This window comes from Onychomys torridus, chromosome 17 (genome assembly GCF_903995425.1).
Source record: "Onychomys torridus chromosome 17, mOncTor1.1, whole genome shotgun sequence".
Lineage (NCBI taxonomy): Eukaryota > Metazoa > Chordata > Mammalia > Rodentia > Cricetidae > Onychomys > Onychomys torridus.
This window is the reverse complement of record NC_050459.1, coordinates 51956361-51980815: the sequence shown is the minus strand read 5'-3', so window position 1 is coordinate 51980815 and position 24455 is coordinate 51956361. Positions and strand designations below refer to the sequence as shown.

Sequence of the window (24455 nt, the reverse complement as noted above, 5' to 3'; positions counted from 1 at the left end):
TCTATTCTTCTCATGCTTCCTGGCTCTAGATAGAAATATGAATTTGAGGAAGATTAGGAAAATGAAATTTGACCATATATGTATATGAAGAAAGAGAAAGGAAGGTGTGCATGTGTGTATGTGTGTGTGTGTGTGTGTGTGTGTGTGTGTGTGAGAGAGAGAGAGAGAGAGAGAGAGAGAGAGAGAGAGAGAGAGAATGTTTGTGTTATAAGATAGTAATATTGATCAGTTTGGGATTGTAAGAACTTTATTTGGAATATCAAATAAGCAGTAACATGCTTAATCTGAGTTTTAGATAAAGTTTGTTTTGTTACCACAACAGAAATGATCACTAAGATGTAAGTAAGGCTTACACTACCGATAGAGAGAACTTGAGTTTAACAAATATTGCAGTGGTTAATTACTGCGGACTTCCATCTCTTATGGGCTGAGCCTAGTGGGTAGGACTACACAGGAGAATAATTAGGAATAGTAAAGCCACAGTAGAAAGGCTGTGTATTTATCCTGCTTGCAAGTTTTCACTTTTACTTTGCTGTAAACTACACAGAATATTTGTTCTATGTGAAAATAAAACAAAAGTATCCCTGAGCTTAGTAGCCTAATATTACATAATTTAATTTCCATGATTCCATAAAAGTATTGAGGGTGTTTCATTTGTATCCCAAATGATATCTGGGTCTAGAGACACACACACCCAAATTAATGGCCAGTGATCACATTCAGTTGACAGTTGAATATGGATGTTGCTTGTAGATTCATTTGAAATAGTGACCACAGAATAGAGATTGTCCATGGGGACAAACTCCTCAAGAATTCCTTAGCATTGAATAGAAATTTCTCATCATTTATAGTTTGAGTCTGATGTTGTAGTAATTCAACCATAATCTGTAGATTCCAACTGATACAGGTTGGTCCAACTCAAGAGAATGGAAATAATCTCTACGCTTTAATAGGGTAATGACAGAAGTATTTCTTCTTTCATTAATATAACACAGCTAAATTTAGTGTTTCAATGACAATGATTCATGACAATGGAAGTGCAAAGTTGAGGAAAGAAAAATTAAAGTCAAATAGTGATTACTTCACATTCTTAGGTTTAGGTTTTACTTTATTTTAAACCTCTTTATAGACATTTAAAAATTTTTAGACATGTGTTTTGGTTACATGGATGTCTGTGTACCATGCATATGCCTAGTACCCACAGAGGCCAGAAGAGGCCATAGGATACCCTGGAACTGGACTTCAGATTGTTGTGAGCTACCATATAGATATGGTAATCAAACTGATCCTGTGGAAGAGTAGCCAGTGCTCTGAACTGCTTAGTCATCCTTCCAGTCCCTCGTGTCTAATTTTTTAATGCATCAAATTTTTGTTAAATCAATTCCATGTTCCTAGTCTCATTAAAAAAAAAATAGAAATTTAATGGAAGAAAAGCTAGTTAGTATCTTAGTGATACAACAGATTCCATATATTTTGTAATATCCCACTGCAGTCCAACTAGATGAGCAGCAGTGGTGATGTTGTTCAAATTAGCTTTTCTATTTCTTGATATAAAGCCAAACTAATATCTGTGCTTAAATGTGTGCAATTGCAAACCAAAGTTGAAATTTTCTAAGGTGAGTAAAATACCTTTAGGGGTGAATTCACAGTCTGGATTAAATTATACAAAAATTGCACGTCTAAATTGTGTTTTATCAAAAATGAAAGCATCAGGAAACATTGAAGACATTTAAGATGAGATCTTTTCTCTTTGGGCAAAGATTTCATTCCCATAGAGAACAGGTCACCGAAAGTGTAGGAAGCATTTTATTCATAGACATAGCTTCTCTTTAAAGCAGGTATAATGTTAAGCAATGAAAAACAATTTTATATGGAATATAAATGAAACATTAGGGAATATAACCTTGCTTTGATGGAGTTAATCCCATCATACAAACTTGTATGGGAACTGTTCATTTCCAAATAAATTCCAAAAACATTTAAAATTGTTAAAAACAGTAACATTAGCAAAAATCAAAATTTAAAGCTAAAACCTTGTGGATAATTTTGTAGTTGTTCCTGAAAGACAGAGGTGGAGGAAGAATAACATGGTGAAGGTGAGGATGAACGTCAATTACTCACCTATTCATATATAAAAACTGTGAAAAACAATAAGAAGAATTGCTACTCAAAATTTTAGACCATGATGATAAATAATTCATTCTTGAACGTTTGAAATACATAGGAGGAAATCAATAAACAAGAATTGCTTAAGCCCCGAGTATGGAAAATAAAGCACTTATTTTATTTGGAATGACTACATGCTTTCTCATATCCAAATGCATTCATCTCTGTCTTACATGAGTGTGGATCACATTCATCAAAGTCTGGCATGAACGTGAAGCAGAGCCACGGCATAGACACCAGGTGGTGACTGAGTTAAGCTCAGTGTTTCACACAACACTTGACTGACATTTAAAAAAATCTATGGGTGATTATGTCTGTTTCTTTTTAGGTGATTACAAATATGTACTGCAGTTTTATATACAGTACTATAGAATCGAGGAAGCATTTTAGACAGTCAAAGGCATGAGCAAGACACAAACATCAACAGCCTTATAAACTGGAAAAGTTTGTTATTTTCTGTGTTTTATTTACATGCTAGTGATAATTATAATACACACAATATCTTCTATTTTAAAACGTGGCTATAGGCCTGAGAATTCAGCACTTACTAAGGATGTGAATAAATGTAGGTTTGATCTATAGCACAGAAAGAAAGAAATTGACTAAGAAAAATTAAAATAAATAAATTTATTAATTAATACACAGTTATAGATCTGGGGATATTTTAAACTATATTAAACATGTAGGTTATACTATATAAGTTCTGGGGATTGAGGGTTACATAGACAAGAAAATTTTGTCTTTATTTTGTGAAGCAAATATAAATATTTCCTAAATTAAATCAGCACAGTTATACAATCTTTTGCATATAATTTTATCAGGTGTCATTTATATGTGCATGTGCAGGCTGCATTCCACTCACAGGGTACATATTTTGTGCCCCTATGCTTTATCTCAAATTTATCAATTACCTACTCATTGGATTACTTATTTTGTATGTTCACAAAAAAGAATCATTAAATGTATCATGTTCGGCTTCCTCACTTTTTATCACAGTACCTATGAGATAGAGTTATGTTACTGTGCATATCAGTATTCATTGATAGACTTTTGGGCAACTTCTCATTTTAAAAAAATAATTCCCCAAAGATGAAAAAAATGAATGAACAACAAATATATTTTGACAATTCAAGACATCAAAATATAAATTAAATGTCATAATGACACCATGCCTGTCTGTTAGAAGAGCTAAAATGAAATGACTACACCAAATATTTGCAAGATTGTAGAGTAATCAGCTTCAAAGATAATTATAACAGGCCTGTAGACTTATGATTTTGAGAAACAGGAGGTTTAAATGTGCTTCAACCATGTGATCTGGACATTTCTTTCTCAGGCAGAGAATTGAAAGCCTCATGAGATTTCTCCCATTAACTCCTTAAAATTGATGTACACCACACAAATCTATGCATTAAGTGGAATATCATGAGGTGGTTAAAAGTGATGAGAGTAACAGACCCATCATTATAAGTAACTATCAACTATTGGTTCATAGTTCATGTGTTTCCACTAGTTTGGCTATTTGTCCCTGTGCTTTTTCTAATCATGGTCTCAACAATTCTTGCTCATACAATCCCTCCTCTTTCCCGATGATGGGACTCCCAGAGCCCCACCCTCCAACTGGACCAGGCCCTCTGGATAAGTGAGACAGCTGATTAGTTTGAACTGTTTGGGAAGCCCCCAGGCAGTGGGACCAGAACCTGTCCTTAGTGCATGAGCTGGCTGTTTGGAACCTGGGGCCTATGCAGGGACACTTTTCTCAGCCTGTGTGAAGGGAGGCGGGACTGAACCTGCCTTGAACTGAATCTACCAGACTGAGCTGAATCCCCAGGGAAGTCTTTGCCCTGGAGGAGATGGGAATGGGGAGCGTGTTGGGGGGGGGGGCGGGAGGAGGGAGGACAGGGGAAATCTGTGGTGATATGTAAAATTAAATTAAATTATAAAATAAAAAAAAAACTAACTATCGAAATAACTGTAGTGACTGAAAGTTGTAAAATATATGCTGCATGATATTTTAGGAAATTCAATGTAATGGTTGCATTTTAAAGATAACAGTAAGCATCAGAGTCCAAGAAGGAAGAAGAAAAAGAGACAAAACACAAGAATACGAGACATTATAGATATGTCAGTTGTCTTCATGAGGTGATAGCTTCATGTTGTACACATACTAAAACAGAACAAATTGTTGTAATATGTTATTCATTCTACACTAACACACTGAAATTCTTAAAATAAAACTGCTTCATTTATATGTATAAGGTGAATAAATTCTGTGTGCTCCATATCTTATCATTTTCTTCTGCCAAATTCTAAATGTTAGTTTCTCTCATTACAGTTGGATTTTAATTTTCCTGCTACTTAGGATGAATTATTCCATTTATTACATTTAATTATTATTTCTGAGGTGCCCATTTATTAGTGATGTCCACTAGTCACATATCATCAGGAAAATGAACCATAAATGAAGCTTTTGCTTTTTTTTTGTAAGAAGGCCTTACATTATGAAAAATTGGGGTAGAGCATCTATACATTTAAAGAATGTGAAGAGAAGTAACCATAGGGCTTAGATTAAAGCTGTGTTTATGAAAGACAGAGAGATCTAGACTAGAGGTTTAACCACTCCTGTGTTCTCTAACACAGGCAGTTTCCTATGGCTTTTATGTATCTGGGAAAAGAGAATATATGTGGTTCACATTGTCTTAGTTCTAGGTGGGTGTGTAAATAATTATAAAGTATATTGTTGCTATTCCACCATCCCCACATAGCTGCCTCTTACACTATGGGTTTTATAAGAGATTCACTCTGTTTTGTAGGAGAAACCTACCATCTAAGAATACTGATATTATCACTGCTGTTCAGCTGTCACCTTCCCAGACTACTTTCTTTTTAAATGACGTTCAGGTTTTAGATTGAAGTGTTTGTCATTTGATTGTCATGCAAGTGGGCTCACCAAGCTGTCCTGAGCACAGTATGTGCCAACTTGAATGGACCAAGAATGTGCCGATGGCATCGTGTACCTGGATAAGGTGAGGCAGAAAGAGGTCACCTCTGTTATAATTGTTGGTGCCAATGCTAAGAGAGAAATAGCTCCAGATACTATTACCTTCTTCATGATCTATGATTTCTTCACAAATTTTTATCTACTGCTACATCTGTATCAGTCTTTCTATATGGAGTCATTTTTCTCACCTCTCAGCATTTGGACCAGCCATCCTGATAATGTAACCTCTATCTGCTAGACCTTATCCAGTCACTGAATGCCTTAGCTGCCTTTTAGGGCCAGCCAGGCTGGCACATCCTGTGCTAGGGCTAGCCTGGTGAGTTCCATAAGTACTGTACTCACATCAGTCCACAAGGGAACCTGGGTCTCACACCCAGTTTTCTGGCTCAGTGTGAGGAGCACTGCCCACACCTTCTCAGCCTCCACGTTTGAGATGTGATGCATATGGTACACATATCAGCTTGCTATGTCCCTATCACACACACAATCAACAACAACAACAAAAATGTTCATATGCTTTCCAAAGGCTAGTTGCAAAAACACAAACAATATTAAAGGTCAAACCCCACTGATTTTATAGAAGAAATATTCTCCAATAATAATTGCCTCATTTGAACCCCATCATACAGATCCTAAAGAACAGTTATGAACATGATAATAAATATTCAAGGAGTTTAAGAAGACACAAACAGCTCAGTGAATTCAAAGATAATAAATACCTTAGTGATGCTCAAGAAAACTAAAGCAAAGGACTGAATGAAATGGCAAAAGTGATAGAGATTCTGGAAATGCCATTCAGAAGAAAAAGAAACACTGAAGACAAGTCTGCCTGAAATGATGAGTTTCTGAACTCTTCAACTGAACAAGGTGAAGAATTATACAGGATGCTACTTACCAGAACAAATATTTGTGAGAGTAGTCGGCATGAAGAAGGTTTACCTGAGAATACACATTTTTTTCTTCACAATTTTAGGAAGTGAGGGCCACCATATAGAAAGTTTATTTTGAATGTGTCTGGTTAAAAAAAAAAAAAAAACTGTCCAACTTCTCAACAATGAAAAAAAGAATACCACTTCAGGAAAAGTTCCTAAAATTCCTTCTACTGAATTTTTTGACTATTATAGAAAAAATAGTTTTATGTGTGTGTGTGTGTGTGTGTGTGTATATATATATATATATATATATATATATATATATATATATATATATATGTACATATATATACATACATATATACACATGGGCAGCCTACAGAATGGGAAAAGATCTTCACCAACCCAACATCTGACATAGGGCTGATCTCCAATATATAAATATATAAAGAACTCAAACATCCAAATACCAAATAATCCAATTAAAAAATGGGGTACAGATCTAAAGAGGGAATTCTCAACAGAAGAACCTCAGATGGCTGAAAGACATTTAAGAAACTGTTCAACATCCTCAGTCATCAGGGAAATGCAAATCAAAATGACTCTGAGATACCATCTTACACCTGTCAGAATGGCTAGGATTAGAAACACTGATGACAGACAGCTTATGTTGGAGAGGAAGTGGAGAAAAGGAAACACTTCTCCACAGCTGGTGGAAGTGAAGTCTTATACAGACACTCTGGATATCAGTATGGAGGTTTATCAGAAAATTGGGAATCAGCCTGAGAGAACTAGGGAGCCAGACTAGAGCCAGGACAGGTTTCTAGCAGCCCTGCCAGGGACCAGGCCTTACTTTCAGTTTACTGGACCTGGTTGGAGCTGAGCAAGCAGTACTCTGGAAGACCACAACTCAGGGGCAACCAATCAGTAGCACCCCAAAGCCTTCTGCTAGCTAAAGATAACTTTTCCTAACCTCATGTCAACAAGCCCCTAACCACTACACCCTCCAACCAACCAGCTTCCACACTAATCTTTCTTCTACCAATCAGCACCAGATTAATCCCTCCTCCTGGAATTCCCCTGACTCCATTATTTGCTACCCCAACATGCTGGAAGTAAATGCTATTGCTAAATTGCATATGTGACTGTTGGTCTTTCTTGGGGGCTTCTTGGATCCTAACACAACCTACCTCAAGATCCAATGATATCATTCTTACTCCATTTACACAATGGAGTATTAAGCAGTGGTGAAAAACAATGACGTCATGAAATTTGTAGGCAAATGGATAGAACTAGAAAAAAAGCATCCTGAGTGAGGTAACCCCAACCCAGAGAGACAAACATGTATGTACTCACTCATAAATGGATATTAGACACAAAGCAAAGGATAACTAGGCTACATGCACAACCCCAGAGAAGTTAGGTAAAGAGGAAGAGTCTAAGAGGGACACATATGGATTGGCCCAGGAAGGGGAAATGGTTAAGATCTTTTGGGTAAACTGGGAGGGGTGTAGAGGGAGGGGATGGGGGGTGGGAACATGAGGGATCTCTATGTTCAAGTTGGGAGAAGGTTATTACAATCAATCCATGTGAGTCTATTAAATGGATAATAGACTTTATTAAGATATAAATTAAGGAAATACATTTATGAATACAGAATGGAGTAGACAGTACAAGTTGTCCTTTGATCGGACCAGGAGGTAATCCACCTTGCAGGCAGGAGCAGGAAGAAAAACAGCATGTGACTCTTCTCCAACTCCTTATCAGTGGTCTTGTACAATAGCATACAATAGCAGGAAGCACTGATTCCTTTAGGCCATATGGCCCAAGGTCACGGGCAGAGCAAATTCCACCACAGAGGGACAGAGAGGGAGAGCAATGAAAGAGATACTTTGACCAAGGGAGCCATTATGGGGTTAGGGAGTGTTGGTTTTAATGCAGCGCTTCACAAGGCATGACAAAACCAATGATCAGAGCAGAGTTTTATTAGGAGAAGGGAGGAACAGATGAGATCATGACCAGTCCTGTGGAAGACATGTGCATGGAGAGGGTGGGGAGGAGAAGGAAAAGGAGAAGAAGAAAAAGAAAAAGGAGGAGGAGAAAGAGGAAAGGAGGAGGAGGAGGAAGAGGAGGAGGAGGAGGAGGAGGAGGAGGAGGAGGAGGAGGAGGAGGAGGAGGAGGAGGAGGAGGAAGAGGAGGAGGAAGAGGAGGAGGAGGAGGAGGAGGAGGAGAAGAAGAAGAAGAAGAAGAAGAAGAAGAAGGGGATTGGGTCCTGCTTCTTGTGGATTCCCCTGCACATACGTGCATATGGGCTTATGGAGAAGCTATGCCACGATTGCACAAATTACATATGATGTAAGGCCCCTTACTTGGCTACTGAACTGTGCATGTAGCTGGGGGAATGACCAGGAATCCCAACAGGGAGAAACCTGGTGCTAGGGAAATCGCCAAGAACCCACAAGGATGACCCAATCTATGACTCCTAGCATTGGGGTGGAGAGAGTGCCTGAACTAGCATTCCCCTGTAGTCAGATGACCCCTGTAGGGTGACGACCTAATTGTCACCTAGAACCTACATCCAGTGACTGATGGGAGCAGATGCAGAGACCCACAGCTAATCACTTGGAGCTCCTGGAGTTCAGATGAAGAGAGGGAGGAGGGGTTATAGGAGTAAGGGAGAAGCAAAATTATGATGAGGAAAATCACAAAAATAGCTGACCCAAGTTAATGGGAGCCCATGGACTCTGGACTGATAGCTGGGGAACCTGCATGGGACCAAACTAGGCCCTCTGAATGTAGGTGACAGTTGTGTGGCTTAATCTGTTTGTGGGGCCCCTGGCAGGGGGACCAGGACTTATCCCAGGTACATGATCTGGCTTTTTAGAGCCCATTCCTTATGGTAGAATACCTTGTTCAGCCTTGATGCAGGGGGCAGGGGCTTGGTCCTGTGCTAACTTGGTATGCCAACCTGTATTCGCTACCCAAGGGAGGCCTTACCTCTTCTGAGGAGTGGATGGGAGGGGGTGAGAGGAGCTGGAAAAGGAATTGAGGTTGGTATGTAAAATAAAAAATAAAACTTAAATAAAATAAAGGTAAAAAATGTTAGTCATGATAAAATCAGATACACACAGCTTTAGAATGACTCTGGATATAATATGTATGACTGACAGTTATTTCAAAATGTCACATTTTACATATAAAAGATAAATCATTATTATCTTACTATTTATTTCTATAGTTCATCCCATAGAAACAAAATGCCTACGTTATCATTTACAAACACACTTTCCAATATAAAAACCTTGGGAATATAAATCTGTAGGCATACGTTGGCTTGCTAATTAAAATGCTGTTGTCATATTTTATTAAAATTCCTCTAAAAAGTCACTTGAAAACATATAACTTCCTGAATACTGGCAAGAAAATAATAAAGGAGACTCCAGAAACAGCTACAAGTTTAGTGTCTAAAAATAAAATCAAATAACTTAGCAAGTCCAAACTTAGAGTCTATGAGTATGAGGTTCATATATAGCATAAGGATTTGTATTTTATTATTTGGTTTTACTGTGGAGGCAAAAGTTTAAATAAGCTATGGCTTTCATTGCAAAACAAATTCCTCCTGTCTGCAAACAAATAATTTAAAAAGAATTTACTACAAATCGATGGAGCAACATCCCCCTGGTTTATTCCATTTGCTACAAGCCTTTTTTTTTTATAAAAGTGCCAAAGACTGGATGTGAATTTATCACTGCACATTAAATCTTTAACAGACCATGTTAATTGGATGTCAACCTTTGTTTCTTACTCTCCTGCTTACTGAGATTAAGGACCATTTGATTTAAGCATACTCTAAAGAATATGTGAAATATTTATAATAACATTAGCTTATAGGTAAAGTGTGGATCCTCATTCAAACACAGATACTCACAATGCAGTAAAGAATCATTCATCTTTAAACAACAATGTCATAATGTATTTCATTATGTATTAAATTGAATGTCATAAATTTTAATTGCTCAGATCTATGAATATGCCAATGAGCAGTTTTGGGAAAGATTTTGAAGAATGTTTCACAATGGTATATGACACCACCTAGGCTTCTTCATATTAGACTAAGAAAATAGTAATGACAAATTGTAAAACACAGTACACCATTTAAACATGTAAGTAGAAAAAAAAAAAAAACAGTTCAATTGAGACATCTCAAGCTCTGTCAACATCTGTTGCATTACATTAATATTCTTTTTTCTTATTCTATCCTGCTCTACAAATGTTATATAATTTTTAGACAGGCATGTGACAAGTGTATCAAAATCTTTTCCACCTTTTCAATTCTTATGCCTGCAAATTTAATCAAGAATTTGAATCAATAGCAACCATTTTGATGTGGTCCTTTCTTTGCCTTCTAGATTGCAGCACATGTTAGGACTTCAAAGATACCAATTGTTTTAAAATTACTCTAAACCTGTGAAGTAGGCAGAAAGTAGACAGCAATGGAGAAAAGAAGTGGCTACTAACTGGAGAGTGAACTTCGTAATGGGTCATTAAAATGTACATTTCCTTTTAAAGGTTAAAGAATGCTGAGAGAAGGAGAAAGTTTTCCCCAAGGCAAGGCATCTAATTAGCTACCCAATAGCAAGGAGTCAGTCCTGAAGTTATATGAGAAACATTATGAATATTGAACAGGTCGTATGTTTATAATTAGAAACATATAAATATGCATGTGTGTGCACATGCATGTATGTATGTATGTATGTATGTATGTATGTATTATATTATGCAAGAAGAATTAAAGGAAAGAGGCCATAAATTTGATAGAGATCAGGGGGTGGAGTACACTGGAGGGATGAAGTGTGGAAAGTAAAACAGAAGCTGATATATTATAATTTCAAAAGTAAAAATATCATGAAAAAAGAGTTATTGATACAGAAACACACAAACTGACTCAAGCCACAGCAGTATGGCTTGATGAATTACTCAGATTTCCAAAACCAGGATCAGGAACAGAAATAAGACATCAGCGCAATCCCAGGATTCACTAGTATTTCTTTCCAATCACTAGCTTTGCATATCCAAAAATAATCCTAGTCTACATTTTTTTTTAAACTAATGACATTCTTTAAGATAAATACTGTATGGGTAAATTTGCCCCTGGATGATTTAATGCAATAATTCCATATATGTATATATTGTTTCTATACCATATGAATACAAAATTATTTGCTTTAATGTGCTTATGGTCAATAAATATGTTTTGTGTATATGTATGCACATATATGTATAAATGTGCCTATGTTAATTCGTATGTGGGCTCATCTATCTGTATGACCTGTCCATTGGTGAAATTATAATACTGAAGTCTCCTACTATATGACCGTATAGTATAGTTCATCTCCTAATTTCTGTCTAGTAACATTTGCTTTGTGAATTTAGGAAAACCCAAAGCTGAAGCATATGGTTAGTACTGGAATGTCCTCTCTTAAAAAAAATTAAAACTAATATATGCATATGTGTATGTACTGCGTGTGTGCTTGGTACCACTGAGGCCAGATGAGATCATTGGCTCTTCTATGAATGGAGTTACCATGGTTGTGAGCTACCAGGTGTGTTCTGGGAATTACATCTTTGTCCTCTGGAAGAGTAACTAGTGTTGTTAACCACTGAGAAATCTCTCTAGCTCTTGTAATATCTTGAGGGATTGTTCCTTTGACAAGCATGAAATTACTTTTATCTCATCAATTTGCTTTGGTCTTTTGACCTTTTTGTCACATGTCAAAATAGCAACTTCAGCTTGTTTCCTGCTTTAATTTGACTGGAATTCCTTTGCCACCATTTTACTCTAAGTTAGTGTCTACTTTGAGAGTGAAGTATGTTTTTTAGAGACAACAAAAAAAGATGGATCCTTTAAAAAATCTGGACTGCTAATCTGTCTTTTGACTTGAGAGTTGAGACAATTGATGTTCAATGTTAGTATTGAAAAATGCAAACAGATTACTGCCATTTTGTTAAATTTATGATATTTGTTTCTCAGCTCTCTTTTTCTCTTTTGTTTAATTAGTGACCTAACATTGTGATTTCTCATTATCAACTCTTGTAACAACAACTTCTTCTTCTTCTTCTTCTTCTTCTTCTTCTTCTTCTTCTTCTTCTTCTTCTTCTTCTTCTTCTTCTCCTTCTCCTCCTTCTCCTTCCCCTTCTTTTCCTCCTCCTCCTCCTCCTCCTCCTCCTCCTTCTCCTCCTCCTTTTGCTTCTTTTATCTGAAATGTTTCTTCCAGTATCTTTTGTAGGTGTTGGCTTGATGGAAAATAAATCCTTTAACTTACTTTTATTGTGGGGAATCTTTATTTCTCTTTTGATTATGGAATACAGTTTTGTTGAGTACAGAAGTCTGGCATAAAACTTACTGTATATTATTCCAAACTCTTCTGGCTTTTTAAATCTACAGTGGAAAAGAAAAACAATGTTTTAAAATGGTATTCTTATAAGCTTGCTTGTATCTGTAAATTTATCTAAGAATAATAAGAATAAAGGAAGGAGAAAAAACCCAGGCTAAAGGCACAGAGACTATTTTTAATATAATCATATATAATTACATAAATATTATAATATATATTAATATAATTTTAATATAAAAGTGATAGAATAAATTTTCCTTAAACTGAAGAAGGTTGTGCCTATCAAGATACAAGAAGCATATAGTACACCAAACAGACTAGACAAGAAAGGAAATTTCCTTCTGAACATGAAAATAAAACACTGAACATACACAACAAAGAAAGAATATTAAGGGGAAAATACAAAGTATCATAAAAAGCAAATATATTAGAATAACACCTGATTTTTCACTAGAGACTCTAAATTCTATAAGGGTCCAGACAGATGTTTTACAGATTATAAGAGACTACAGATACCAACTAAAATCTCCATACATAGTAAATTTTCAATTAAAATAGATGTAGAAAATAAGATATTATAGAATAAAACCATTTTAAAGCAATATTTAGCTAAGAATCCAGCCTGACAAAAGATGATAGAAGGAAAGCTCTAACTTAAAGCAGAAAACCACTCCAAGAAAACGCAAATAATAAAATAATCCCAAACTAGCAAATCAAAAGAGGGGAAACACACACACACACACACACACACACACACACACACACACACTGACGCACTGACACACCACCATCACCACCACCACCATCATAAAAACAACAAAATAACAGGAATCAATAAACACTCCCCATTGATGTCTCTCAAATTAATGGTCTCAATTCTCCAATAAGAAGACACAGACTAACATAAAAGATGTCAAAACAGGAACCATCTTTCCTCCTCATCCAAGAAACACACCTTAACTTCAAAGATAGACATTAAAAGGTAAGAGGATTAAGAAAGATATTGAAAGAAAGTATGTGCATCTAAGAGGCAAATCCATGTAATATCTGACAAAATAGATCTCAAGCCGAAACTCAATAGGAGTGATATAAAAGGACAGAACATACTCATCCAAGTAAATGATGACATATCAATTCTAGACATCGATGCACCAAACACAAGAGTACCCAAGTTCATAAAGAAAACACCACTACAGCTTCAATAAATATTTTTCCTCATACACTGATAATGGATGACTTCAATACTCAACAATTGCCAATAAAAAAGTTATCCACACAAAAACTAAGCAGAAATTCTGGAACAAACTGATGCTATAAATAAATGGATCTAACAAATGTTTACAGAAAATTCCTAGCAAAACACAAATGAATATATCTTCTTCTTAACAGCTCATGGAACTTTTTCAAAAATTGACCACATACTCTATCACAAAGCAAGTCTCAACAGAAAATTGAAATAACTTCCTATCTGACAGCCATAGATTAAAGCTGGATATAAACAAAAACAGAAAACTTACACTTAGGAAAATTGAACAACTCACTATTGAATTAAAAATAGATCAATACTGAAATAAAAGTCTTTCTAGAATAGAATGAAAATGAATATCTGACCTACCCAAATATTGTGGGATACGATAAAGCTGATTCTAAGAGCACTCAGTGCTTATATAACAGAATTAGAGAAATATCATACTATCAACTTCACAGATACCTGAAAGCTTTAGAACAAACAAACAAACAAACAAACAAAAAACCAAATTACACCCCAAAATAGTAGATGACAAGAAATAGTCAAGCACAGAATAGAAACCAATAAAATAGAAAGAAACAAACAAAAATAAAACCAAGAATCAATAAAACAAAGACTTGTTTCTTGGTGACAATCAATGAGATTGACAAGCTTTTATACAAATTAACTAAGAACAGAGAAAGAAGATCCTAGTCAACAAAATTAGAGACAAAACAATGGATACCAAGCAAATCTTAAGGGCATACTTTAAAAATGGATGATTTTCTTTATACATTCCACTTAACAAAGTTAAATCAAGAGCAGGTAAACAATTTAAGGAGACCTCTAACTCCTAGTTAAGCAGACACAGACATCAAATATTTCCCAATCAAAAAGGCTCATGACCAGAAAGTTTTAACGTAGAATTCTAACAGACTTCCAAAGGAGTTTTAATGCCAATAGTCACCAATTTATTCCACAAAATAAAATCAGAAGGGACATCCCCCAATTTATTTAATGAGGCCACAGTCACCCTAATACTTAAACCACAAAATATCCAACAATAAAAGAGACAAATTTTCTTTATAATCATAGATGCAAAAAGTCTCAGTAAAAGCTAAATTCAAGAATAAATCAAAAGGATGATGCACCATGATCAAATACTATTCACTCAGTGATGCAGAGAAGGTTAAACATACATAAATCAGTAAATGTAGTCCACCATAGAAACAGACTGAAAGATTAAAAACACACCATCTTATTTGATACATAATAGGCCTTTGACACAATCCCCTTCATGATAAAAGTCCCAGAAATTTTAGGGTTACAAGGGACATATGTCAACATAATAATGGCAGTTTACAGCAAGTAGAGTGCCAACATCAATCTTAGATGGAGAGAAACTCAAAGCAATTCCACTAAAATCAGGAACAAGACAAGATTGTCCACTGCCTCCAAACCTATTCAACACAGTACTCAAAGTTTTAACTAGAGCAAAAAGACAAAATGAAATCGAGGCAATAGAAATTAGAAAGGAAGAAGTCAAAGTATCTTTATTGCAGATTATATAATAGTAAATATAAGTGACCCTAAATATCCCACCAGGAAACTCCTGCCACTGTTGAATATAATTAGCAATGTAGCGTCATACAAAATTAACTTACAAAATCAGTAACTTTCCAATATGTAAATGGCAAATGGGTTGAGAAAGAAATCACAGAAACTATACCTTTCACTATAGCCTCAAATGATATGGCGTATCTTGTGGTAACATTTATCAAACAAGTGAGAGACTTGTAGAATAAAAATCTTAAGACATTGAAGAAAGAAACATAAGGTATCACAAGAGGGAAAGATCTCCCAATACTCATGGATCAGTAGGATGAACAGGGTGAAAATGGACACCCTACCAAAAGCAATCTACAGAGTCAGTGGTCCGAGTCCATGATCCTGCTGCAGCCAGAATCTGTGTTGATCTCTGTGGCTCCTGTCGCCATCAAGAGCTGTGCAACTACTCAAAGTTGCAACTGCCACATGGGACCAGGATGGAGCCCAGGAACCACACTGGTGCTGAGCCCATCTGGATCTGAGATGCCTGCACTTCTACCTGGGGTTCTGGTGACAACTGGCTCCAAACTGCCGCTGCTGACCACATCTGGGTCCATGAATTTGCATTAGTTGGGGTCTGTGTGGATGCCTGTTGATTGCATTACCATCAGGAGCCCATGCACAAGTGTTGAACCATGCAGTGCTTGATGTGTTGCTGGCTATTTCCAGTGTGGCCTTGAACTCTCAGAGAGCCATGCCTCCAGAAGGCTAGGATTAAAGGTATATGTGCCACCATTTTCTAGCCTCTGTATTTAGTGGTTGTTCTGTTCTCTGACCCCAGATAAGTTTATTAGGGTGCACAATATTTTGGGGAACACCACCACATCTTGATGACCTGCTAGAGTGTGTGAAGGGACTGGTCCTGTGGAACCATAAACACAGGATCTCTGTGACTTGGGACAAGAGCAGGGTTATCAGAGAGGATTGATGATAGGGGTTCGGGTTTTTTGTTTGTTTGTTTGTTTAGTTTAGTTTAGTTAGTTAGTTTGTTTGTCCTGCACAGCTTTGTGCCTTTCCTGGAACTGCCAGTTTCTATGGTGTACCAAAGCCAGAGGCTTAAACCTGGCCATGAACTCATTACACGAAGAACATTTGCCATTAAAGCTGGACAAGAGGGTCTACTGCATGCTACAGGCTAGCTCTCAATGGCACTAACATGAATGAAGAAGCATCAGACAGGTAGGAAAGACAAAGGAGTGAAGTGGGTTTTTTGTTTATTTGTTTGTTAGTCTTTCTTTTTTAAATTGTTTATTTGTATGTTATTTTTACTCTTTTCTTAGCTTTCTTTTGGGGGAGGAACTACAAGAGGGAGGGTCTGGGAGATGAATAGGATTGGGGTGCATATAAAATTCCCAAAGAATCAATTAAAACAAAAAACCCACAAAAATAAACAAACAAACAACAATAACAACAAACAGGGATTTTACAAAGCAGGGGAATGTGCTACTGTGCACCTCTAAGAGATTAAGTATTGATTGTCACCTGGCCTCATACATTATAAACTCTTGACACAACAGGAATGTATAGACTTACTACAAGAACTGACAATTGGCTAGACTACCTGCTAAACAGAGTAGCTCAACCCAAAGAATGGCAATTTGGTAGAACTGATGGAGGATAGAATGAGAAATTATGAGGACATAGGAGATAAAATGTTCAGAGTCTTCAGAGTTTTTTGGAAGCCCTTTAGCAGCTGAAAAACAAGGTTGGCTACAAAGAGACAATACTTCTGTTATATAGAAACATTTTCAAGTAAGAATGTTAAAATACCATTGAACTACAAGATGTGAGTGTGTATCTTACCTTGAGTACCACCTTACTTCTTTCCCAGGTATTTGTAGGATTCTCACAAGATATTAACTTCTGTAAACGTTGAAAACATCCAACTTCTTCACACCTCTTTGTGATCTAGATTTTGTTTTTAATCTATCAACTGTAATTCTACCCAGTGCCTATCATAATCCTGATAGTAAATCTATTAGGATTTCACTATAGTCTCATTTATCTTCCTTAGGAGCCCTTTGAGATACAATATCAGAAGCCACCAACACTGATTATATATAACTATAACAACAAAGTCAAAATATGGAGGGATATTTTAAAAAAAGCATTAAGATTAACATGAAGAAGCCAGTTGGCAGAAAGACTGGAAAACCCTCCCAGGAGCTGTATCCATGAAACAAAACAGAGAATGCTGGAGAAAAGCCTCTGGCATGGCCATCTGAATGTCACAGAAATATGGAGCTATTTAAATTACCTGCAATGGGTACTGACACTGGAGACCCACGGCACTTGAGGCTTGGTCCTGTCCCACCTCTCTAAACTTTCCCCTGTCTGAGGAGAGCCTCTCTCTTCTGCTATAAGACCTCTATTTTCATCATATTTCTGTGTCCTGGATTAATTTTCTTCCAGGAGACAGGAACCTGGAACTTCAGCAGATGACCCCAGACTCAGACCCATCTATACCACAGCTAATACGCTAATAAAAGATAATCCTGAGGTGTTCTATCCTGAGAAGCAGCAACCATGTGCTTGGAGGCATGCTTCCCTCTGGTCAAGTGCTTCTTTATTAATCCCATGCTTGAATCTGTGTTAAAAATTCGCTTAATATATGCAAGCTCTACTTCTTCTTAATTGAAAATAAAACAAGCCTCAATAATGAAAGAACTGCTGAGGTATCACCACCCCTGATTTTAAGGTGTACTACAAAGCTATAGCAATAAAAATAGAATGTTACTGGCTAAATTATATACATATTGATCAATGGAATAGAATTGAAGACCAAGAAATAAATTCACACCTATGGACATCTGATTTTCAATAAAGAATCTAGAGATATACTGTAAGGAAAGACAGCATCTTCAACAAACGGTGCTGGTTAAAGTGGATGACTACATGTAGAAGATTGCAAACAGAGCCATTCTTATCTCCTTGCACAAAACTCAACTACAAATGGATCAAAGATGTTATAACAACACTGTGTCACTGATGATGATAGAGGAGAAAGTGGTGAACTATCGTGACTCATTAGCTCAGTAAAAAACAAAACAAACAAACAACAGCAACAACAAAACTTCCTGAACAGAACACCATTAGCACAGGCACAAAGATTAACAACTAACTGGGACATCATGAAACTGAGAAAATTCTGTATGACAAAGGACACCATCATGTGGACAAAGTGACAGCTTATGTAATGGGACTATATTTTGACAAGTATATCTCTGAAAGACAGCTAATACTCAAAACTCAAAAGTACTCAAAAAACTATAAATCTCAAAAACAACCCAATTAAAGATGAGATATAGATCTAAACAGAGAATTCTCAAGAGGAATTTCAAATAACTGCAAAACAAAGAAATGTTCAATATCCTTAGTCATCAGGGAAATTCAAATCAAAACAACTTTGAGAGTACTTTACACCCATCAGAATGTCTAAGATCATTAAAACAAATGACTGTTCATACTGGAGAGAATGTAGAATGAGAGAAACACTCTTCTATCGCTGGTGGGAGATCAAACTTGTAACCCACTATAGAAATCAGTGTGGCGGATACTTAGTAATATGGAAATCTATCTAGCTCAATATCCAGTTATGCCACTCAGGCATATTCAAAGGATGCTTCATCCTACCACAGAAAAAAAAAAATTGCTCAAACATTCATTGCTGTTCTATTCATAATAGCCAGAAATTGGAAACAACTTACATGTCCCTCAAAAGATAAATGCCTAAAGAAAATAATAAAACACTACTTACATAATGGGATATAATTCAGTTGTTTTAAAAAAGAAAATTTTCAAGTTAATGCATGGAAATAGAAAAAAATAAATTACCCCGAGCGAGGCAACCTAGATACAGAAGGACAAATGTGGACATATTCTCTCATATGTGGATATTAGCTGTTTAATGAATGAGAGCCAAGCAATGACTCATATCACTACAGAGGTTATAGAGGTAACCTACAGAGGTATACAGTAAAGCACTAGGTCAGACAGGTACATCTCCTTAGGAAGGGGAAATAGAATAGACAGACATGGAACTGTGGAGGGTGGGAATGGGTAGTTAAGTGGAAAGGGTGAAGAAAGGGAGACAAGGGTAAATACTGGGAGAGGCAGCTAAAAGAAAAAGACATTGGAGGGGTGTCATGGAAACCTAATACAATAGAATCATCCTCAATATGTACATATATGAAGGCAATCTAAATGAAATCATCACATAACACATAACTGTGCAGACAGAGTCCTTTCTGGACATCTATTGGCATCAAATTTAGCTTCCATAACCAATATTGGCTTACACATATGTTGGCAAAGGGTGTTATGTAAGAACCACCAAATAACTCAGGCTTTTGGCAAGACTATAGTTTACTCTCTACAAACTGTTGGCAAGACTCTATTGCTGAATATATCACCTACACAACTCATTGAACATGTAGTTGAGGTGGTACCTACATAGTGGCTCTACCCCTATGTCCTAGTGTCTTTGGTACAGGAAGCTACTCTGCTTGCTACCAAAGGAAAAACCTAAAACTCCAAGGCAGCCACACACCTTTGATCTATTATGGTGTTCACTTGCAAGATACACAAGTGCAATGGCTGCACAAAGCATGCTGGAGTAACCAAGCAATGTCTGATTTGATTTAAGGCACTCTCCACAAGATGGAACCCATACTTGACACTGCTTGAGTGACCAAGAGCCTCGTAATAGAAAGCCCAGGGATCTAGGATAATACCGAACACATTTGTCTAAAATTAAAAAAAAAATGTAGTAATAAAAATGACTTTGAATCATATTCTGCTATACTTCTTTGTGGTGATATTTTATTTATGTTGAAATGTAGTGATATTTTATTTGTGCTTTATTAAATAAAGCCTACCTGGAGATCAGAAAAAAAAGGCCAGCTCAGGTAGTAGAGCATGAGACAGGTCTGTTCCTGGCATGACCGATTTACTTCAAAGAAAAAGATGGGCATCGAAGATACTCCATATGGTGTTTATCTTCTTCTTGGCAAAAAATAGCCATTTTGGCAAGAAACTCTTCTTGCCTGGACTGCTTGACAAAATGTATTGACTTGACATGCAGGACTCACAGGAAGATGACCACTGAACTTTGAAAGGTGAGATGGCCCTGCAGGTTCCTGCTTCACAGAAGAAGGTTCTAGACATTCTACAGGATACAGAGAGAAGCAACTGAGAGACCCTAGGTCGGTAGACTAAAGAATGGATGCCCCAATGTTACAAAAGAACTTTGGGTGACTGTCCAGGCAGCTAGCTGTCTCTGTCATTCTAGTTTTTTGGAATTTGCTTACAATGTTCTTCCTGTTTACTTAGATAATATTATATTCTTCTGAGGTCTTTGATGTGTTGAACACTGGATAGTTATAATTATGGTTTTCCTGGCTTATGATAAGCGATAAAGTAGATACAAAACCTTAGACTCACAAATATAGGATAGATAGGACATCTTTAGTTTTGCCAAATACAAATAGACTAGATATTATAACTATAATTCTTGCTTGATAACTGTTTTGTTATATGTAATTTTACTATGTTGAAGTTAAAACCTTCCTTTTGAATAGAAAGAAAAGGGGAAATGATGGGTGATATCATTCTACATGCTGTGAATATGTGTTGCTCTGATTGGCTGATAAATAAAGTTGTTAGGCCAATGGTGAGGCAGAATAAGGTTAGGCAGACATTCCAACTAGAGAGAGAGAGGAAGGAGAGCCTACCCCCACCAAGATAAAGAAAGACAAAGAAAGTCCAGGCATGTGATCCAGCCTGAGCCATGCAACTAGGCCTGAGCCAGGGGCCCTGTAAGCCCATACATGGCTTTTTTTTTTCTGTTTTTGAGCTGAGGATCGAACCCAGGGCCTTGCGCTTGCTAGGCGAGTGCTCTAGCACTGAGCTAAATCCCCAACCCCCATACATGGCTTTTTGATGAATTCTTGCCATGTTCATTGGGCACCAATTATAGATGAATTTCTAAATGATCTTATTAAATAAAAACCACAGAACCAAATTCAGGAGTGAAACCCTTAGAGAGATCAAGGAAATAGGGAAAGCCACCAGCTAGTCTTACCTCTCCAACTTATTGTAGTTTCCAAATACAAGTCACTTCCTGTCTACTCACACACATATGCCTTGCAGTTCTGCCATCTGATTTGCTCTCTGTCCAGCTACCTCACTTCCTCTTCCTAAATAGCTCTGTCACTTTCTGTCTGCCTGTACAGACCTCCAGACCTCTATGGTTAACTAGTGTTGGAATTAAGGCATGTGCTACCACACTAACAGATCAGTTCCTTGCTCATCCAACATCAGAGAAGTTTCCCCATGCAGCAGTTGGGAACAAATACAGACATCCAAAGCTAGACAATTTGTGAGACACTTTAGACCACCAAGCCCTAAATAAGATGTTACTATCAATTTCCTCTGCAGAGGGCTCATGGAACCTCACTGAAGCATAGTTGGAAAGAGTGTATGAACCAGAGGGAATGGAGCACATCAAGGAGATAAAACTCTGGAAATCAACAGGATCACTGCACATATGAACTCTTAGAAACTTAGGGAGCACACACTGGGTCTGCATGGGCCTATACCAGATGTGGTTCTCAGTCTGAAAGGAGTAGGGAACACATGCCCTCATTGCTAATTCAGAAGTTATCTCCAACTGATAAGCACATACAAATAAAAATTTAGTTTCCTCTAAGGCTGTCCTAATGGAGAAACACACTACTCTTAAGGGAAGGCTGCATTTCCAACAGTAGATGGCCAACAGAAAACAGCGCAATGGCATGTGTGGATGTTTCTTGCTGATAATACTTGTTGGGACTACTTTTTTAAAACTTTTATCTTATTTCACACACACACACACACACACACACACACACACACACACACACACACTTTATTTTCATTTCCATACAGAGGTCCTTTGTATATATGTTATGTCTTCCAGTTTAGTGTTTTTATAGGATTCCCGAGTATGACAAGGAGTGTGTCTCTGCATGTATATCAGGTTTTACTTTCTGTGTCTTCTCTTGAGCTGTTTTTCTTCTCCTATTTTTTTGTCCAATTGTGATTTAATAGCTTTTCTTATATTGTAATTATTCCTTAGAAGCCTGGTTGTTTTCTAATGAGAGAAAGAAAGGGAGTGAATCCAGATGTAAATAGGGTAGAGACAAATTAGGAGGAAGAGAGAGAGGGTAAATTATTTTCAGAATGTTATGTTAGAAAACAGTCTATTTACAGTACAAAGAAAAAAATAATAACATATCAACTGTGATGGCTAAAAAAAATAAGGTAATAGAATGACTATATGACAAAGTTATACCGCTGTTGGGCATCTAGCCTAAGGATTTTAAATAAATCCACCAGAGAGATATTTGCATATCCATGTTATTTCACCACTAGTCACAATTATCAAGTTATGGAATCAGCCTATGTATCTATCAGTAGATAAATGGATAAATCAAATATGGTGTGTATGCACAATGGAGTTCAAATAAGCCATATGCAAGATTGAAATTATGGCATTTGCAAGAAGATACAACTGGAGATAGATCTTCTTATTAAGTAAAGTAATTCAGATGAAGAAAGAAAAAATTTGCATGTTTTCTCTCATTTGTCGATTCTGGCTACTGTACAGACATAAAGACATGACACTGGGAGCAACATTGTCTAGGGAGAGGAAGGTGACCAGCAGGAAGAGAAGAGTAAAGGAAGAGGTTGATATGGAGTATTCAAGCAGTACAAGTACAGCACATGAATGAAACTGTGTTTGTGAATCCACTACAATATTCAGTGTATATATGCCAATAAAAATACTTAAAACACAAAAATATGGATACAGAAAATGTGGTGTATATGCAGAATGGAATTTCATTAAGCATAAAGAATGAAAGTATGTTGATTGCATAAAATGGATTAAACTGGAGAACATTATACTAAGTTATTTTCTCCCCTTTTTTCAGTTGCACTTTGTTAGGAGAGCTTAGTTATTTGAGTCAGGGTCTCTCTGTGTGTCCTGAAGGACAGCCTAGAGACCGGGCTGTCTTTCAAGTCAAGATCCTCCTGCTTCTGCCTTCCAGTTGCTGGGATTAAAGGGGTATGCCACTGTGTTGTACATTAAATGATACTTGATGAACAAACTCTAAAAAAAAGAATATATTTAAATACAAATATAACATTTATACATCTACATTTTATATTTTGAATATACATGTGTACTATATATGTATGTGCTATATGTACACATACACAGACACACATACATATATATCACACATTGAGATTATGAGACAGAAGGGGAATAGTAGGAGGAAAGAATGGTCAGCTTGGTAAAGATATGATCAGTGAAAATCATCAAAGTACATGATATACTTGAAAGAAAATATCTCTATATCTCTAAAACTCATCACTTTTTAAAATGACTATATGCCAATGCAATTTACAAAAATACATAAATGTGTTCAGAAGCAATTGCAACTGCCAAGTTTGATCGTTTTATGTTTTAAATCTTCATTTAGAGAAGCATAGAAATGGTGACCACAGGAGCAGTCATGGAGGCAGCCTCAGCCAAAGGCTTCCTGCCTACAGAATGTGGGGTTCTGTGTGTCTCTTTCTGTTAGTGTTGCTGGTTTACTTCCTTGATTCTTACTCCTCTAGTGTCCCCAACATCTTTCTAAGCATGAAACACTCTACATTCATTATTATTATTTTAATCATACCTCAGATATGTTTCTGTCTTTTCTTCAATTCTTGATTGAGAGAATGAAGAAGATCATTAAAATATTCAAGGTTGCATTGTTCATGAAATAGACATATAAATAATAGGGATGTTATGCTTGCAATGAAAAAGGTTTGAAATAGAGGAAGCACGATTGAGCATTTCTACTCTTCAAAAGATCTCCTATCTGAATTTCTAAGTACTTTCTCAAAAGAAAACGTGAGCAAGAATTTATTTATAGAATATATGTTTTATCCTCATTAGAAACTTGGACAGACTCTAACATTTTATTATATGGATGAAGAAATCTGTAGAAAGATAAAAATCATTTTATCTGTAGTTATTTATGAGCTCTTAGGAAGAAATTAGAGGGATAGTGGATTTTCTTTTTTGTTATGTTCATTGAGATTGTTTAATCATCTATAAATGGAAAGGAAGATATGAACCATTTTTTCAT

The 24455-nt window shown here is 36.5% G+C and overlaps 1 pseudogene; it reads right to left on the bottom strand.

Annotated features, from left to right (window-relative positions):
* Positions 1-5176, bottom strand: part of LOC118597763 — a 136683-nt pseudogene extending 131507 nt beyond the window's left edge.
* Positions 5177-24455: the final 19279 nt, after the last annotated feature.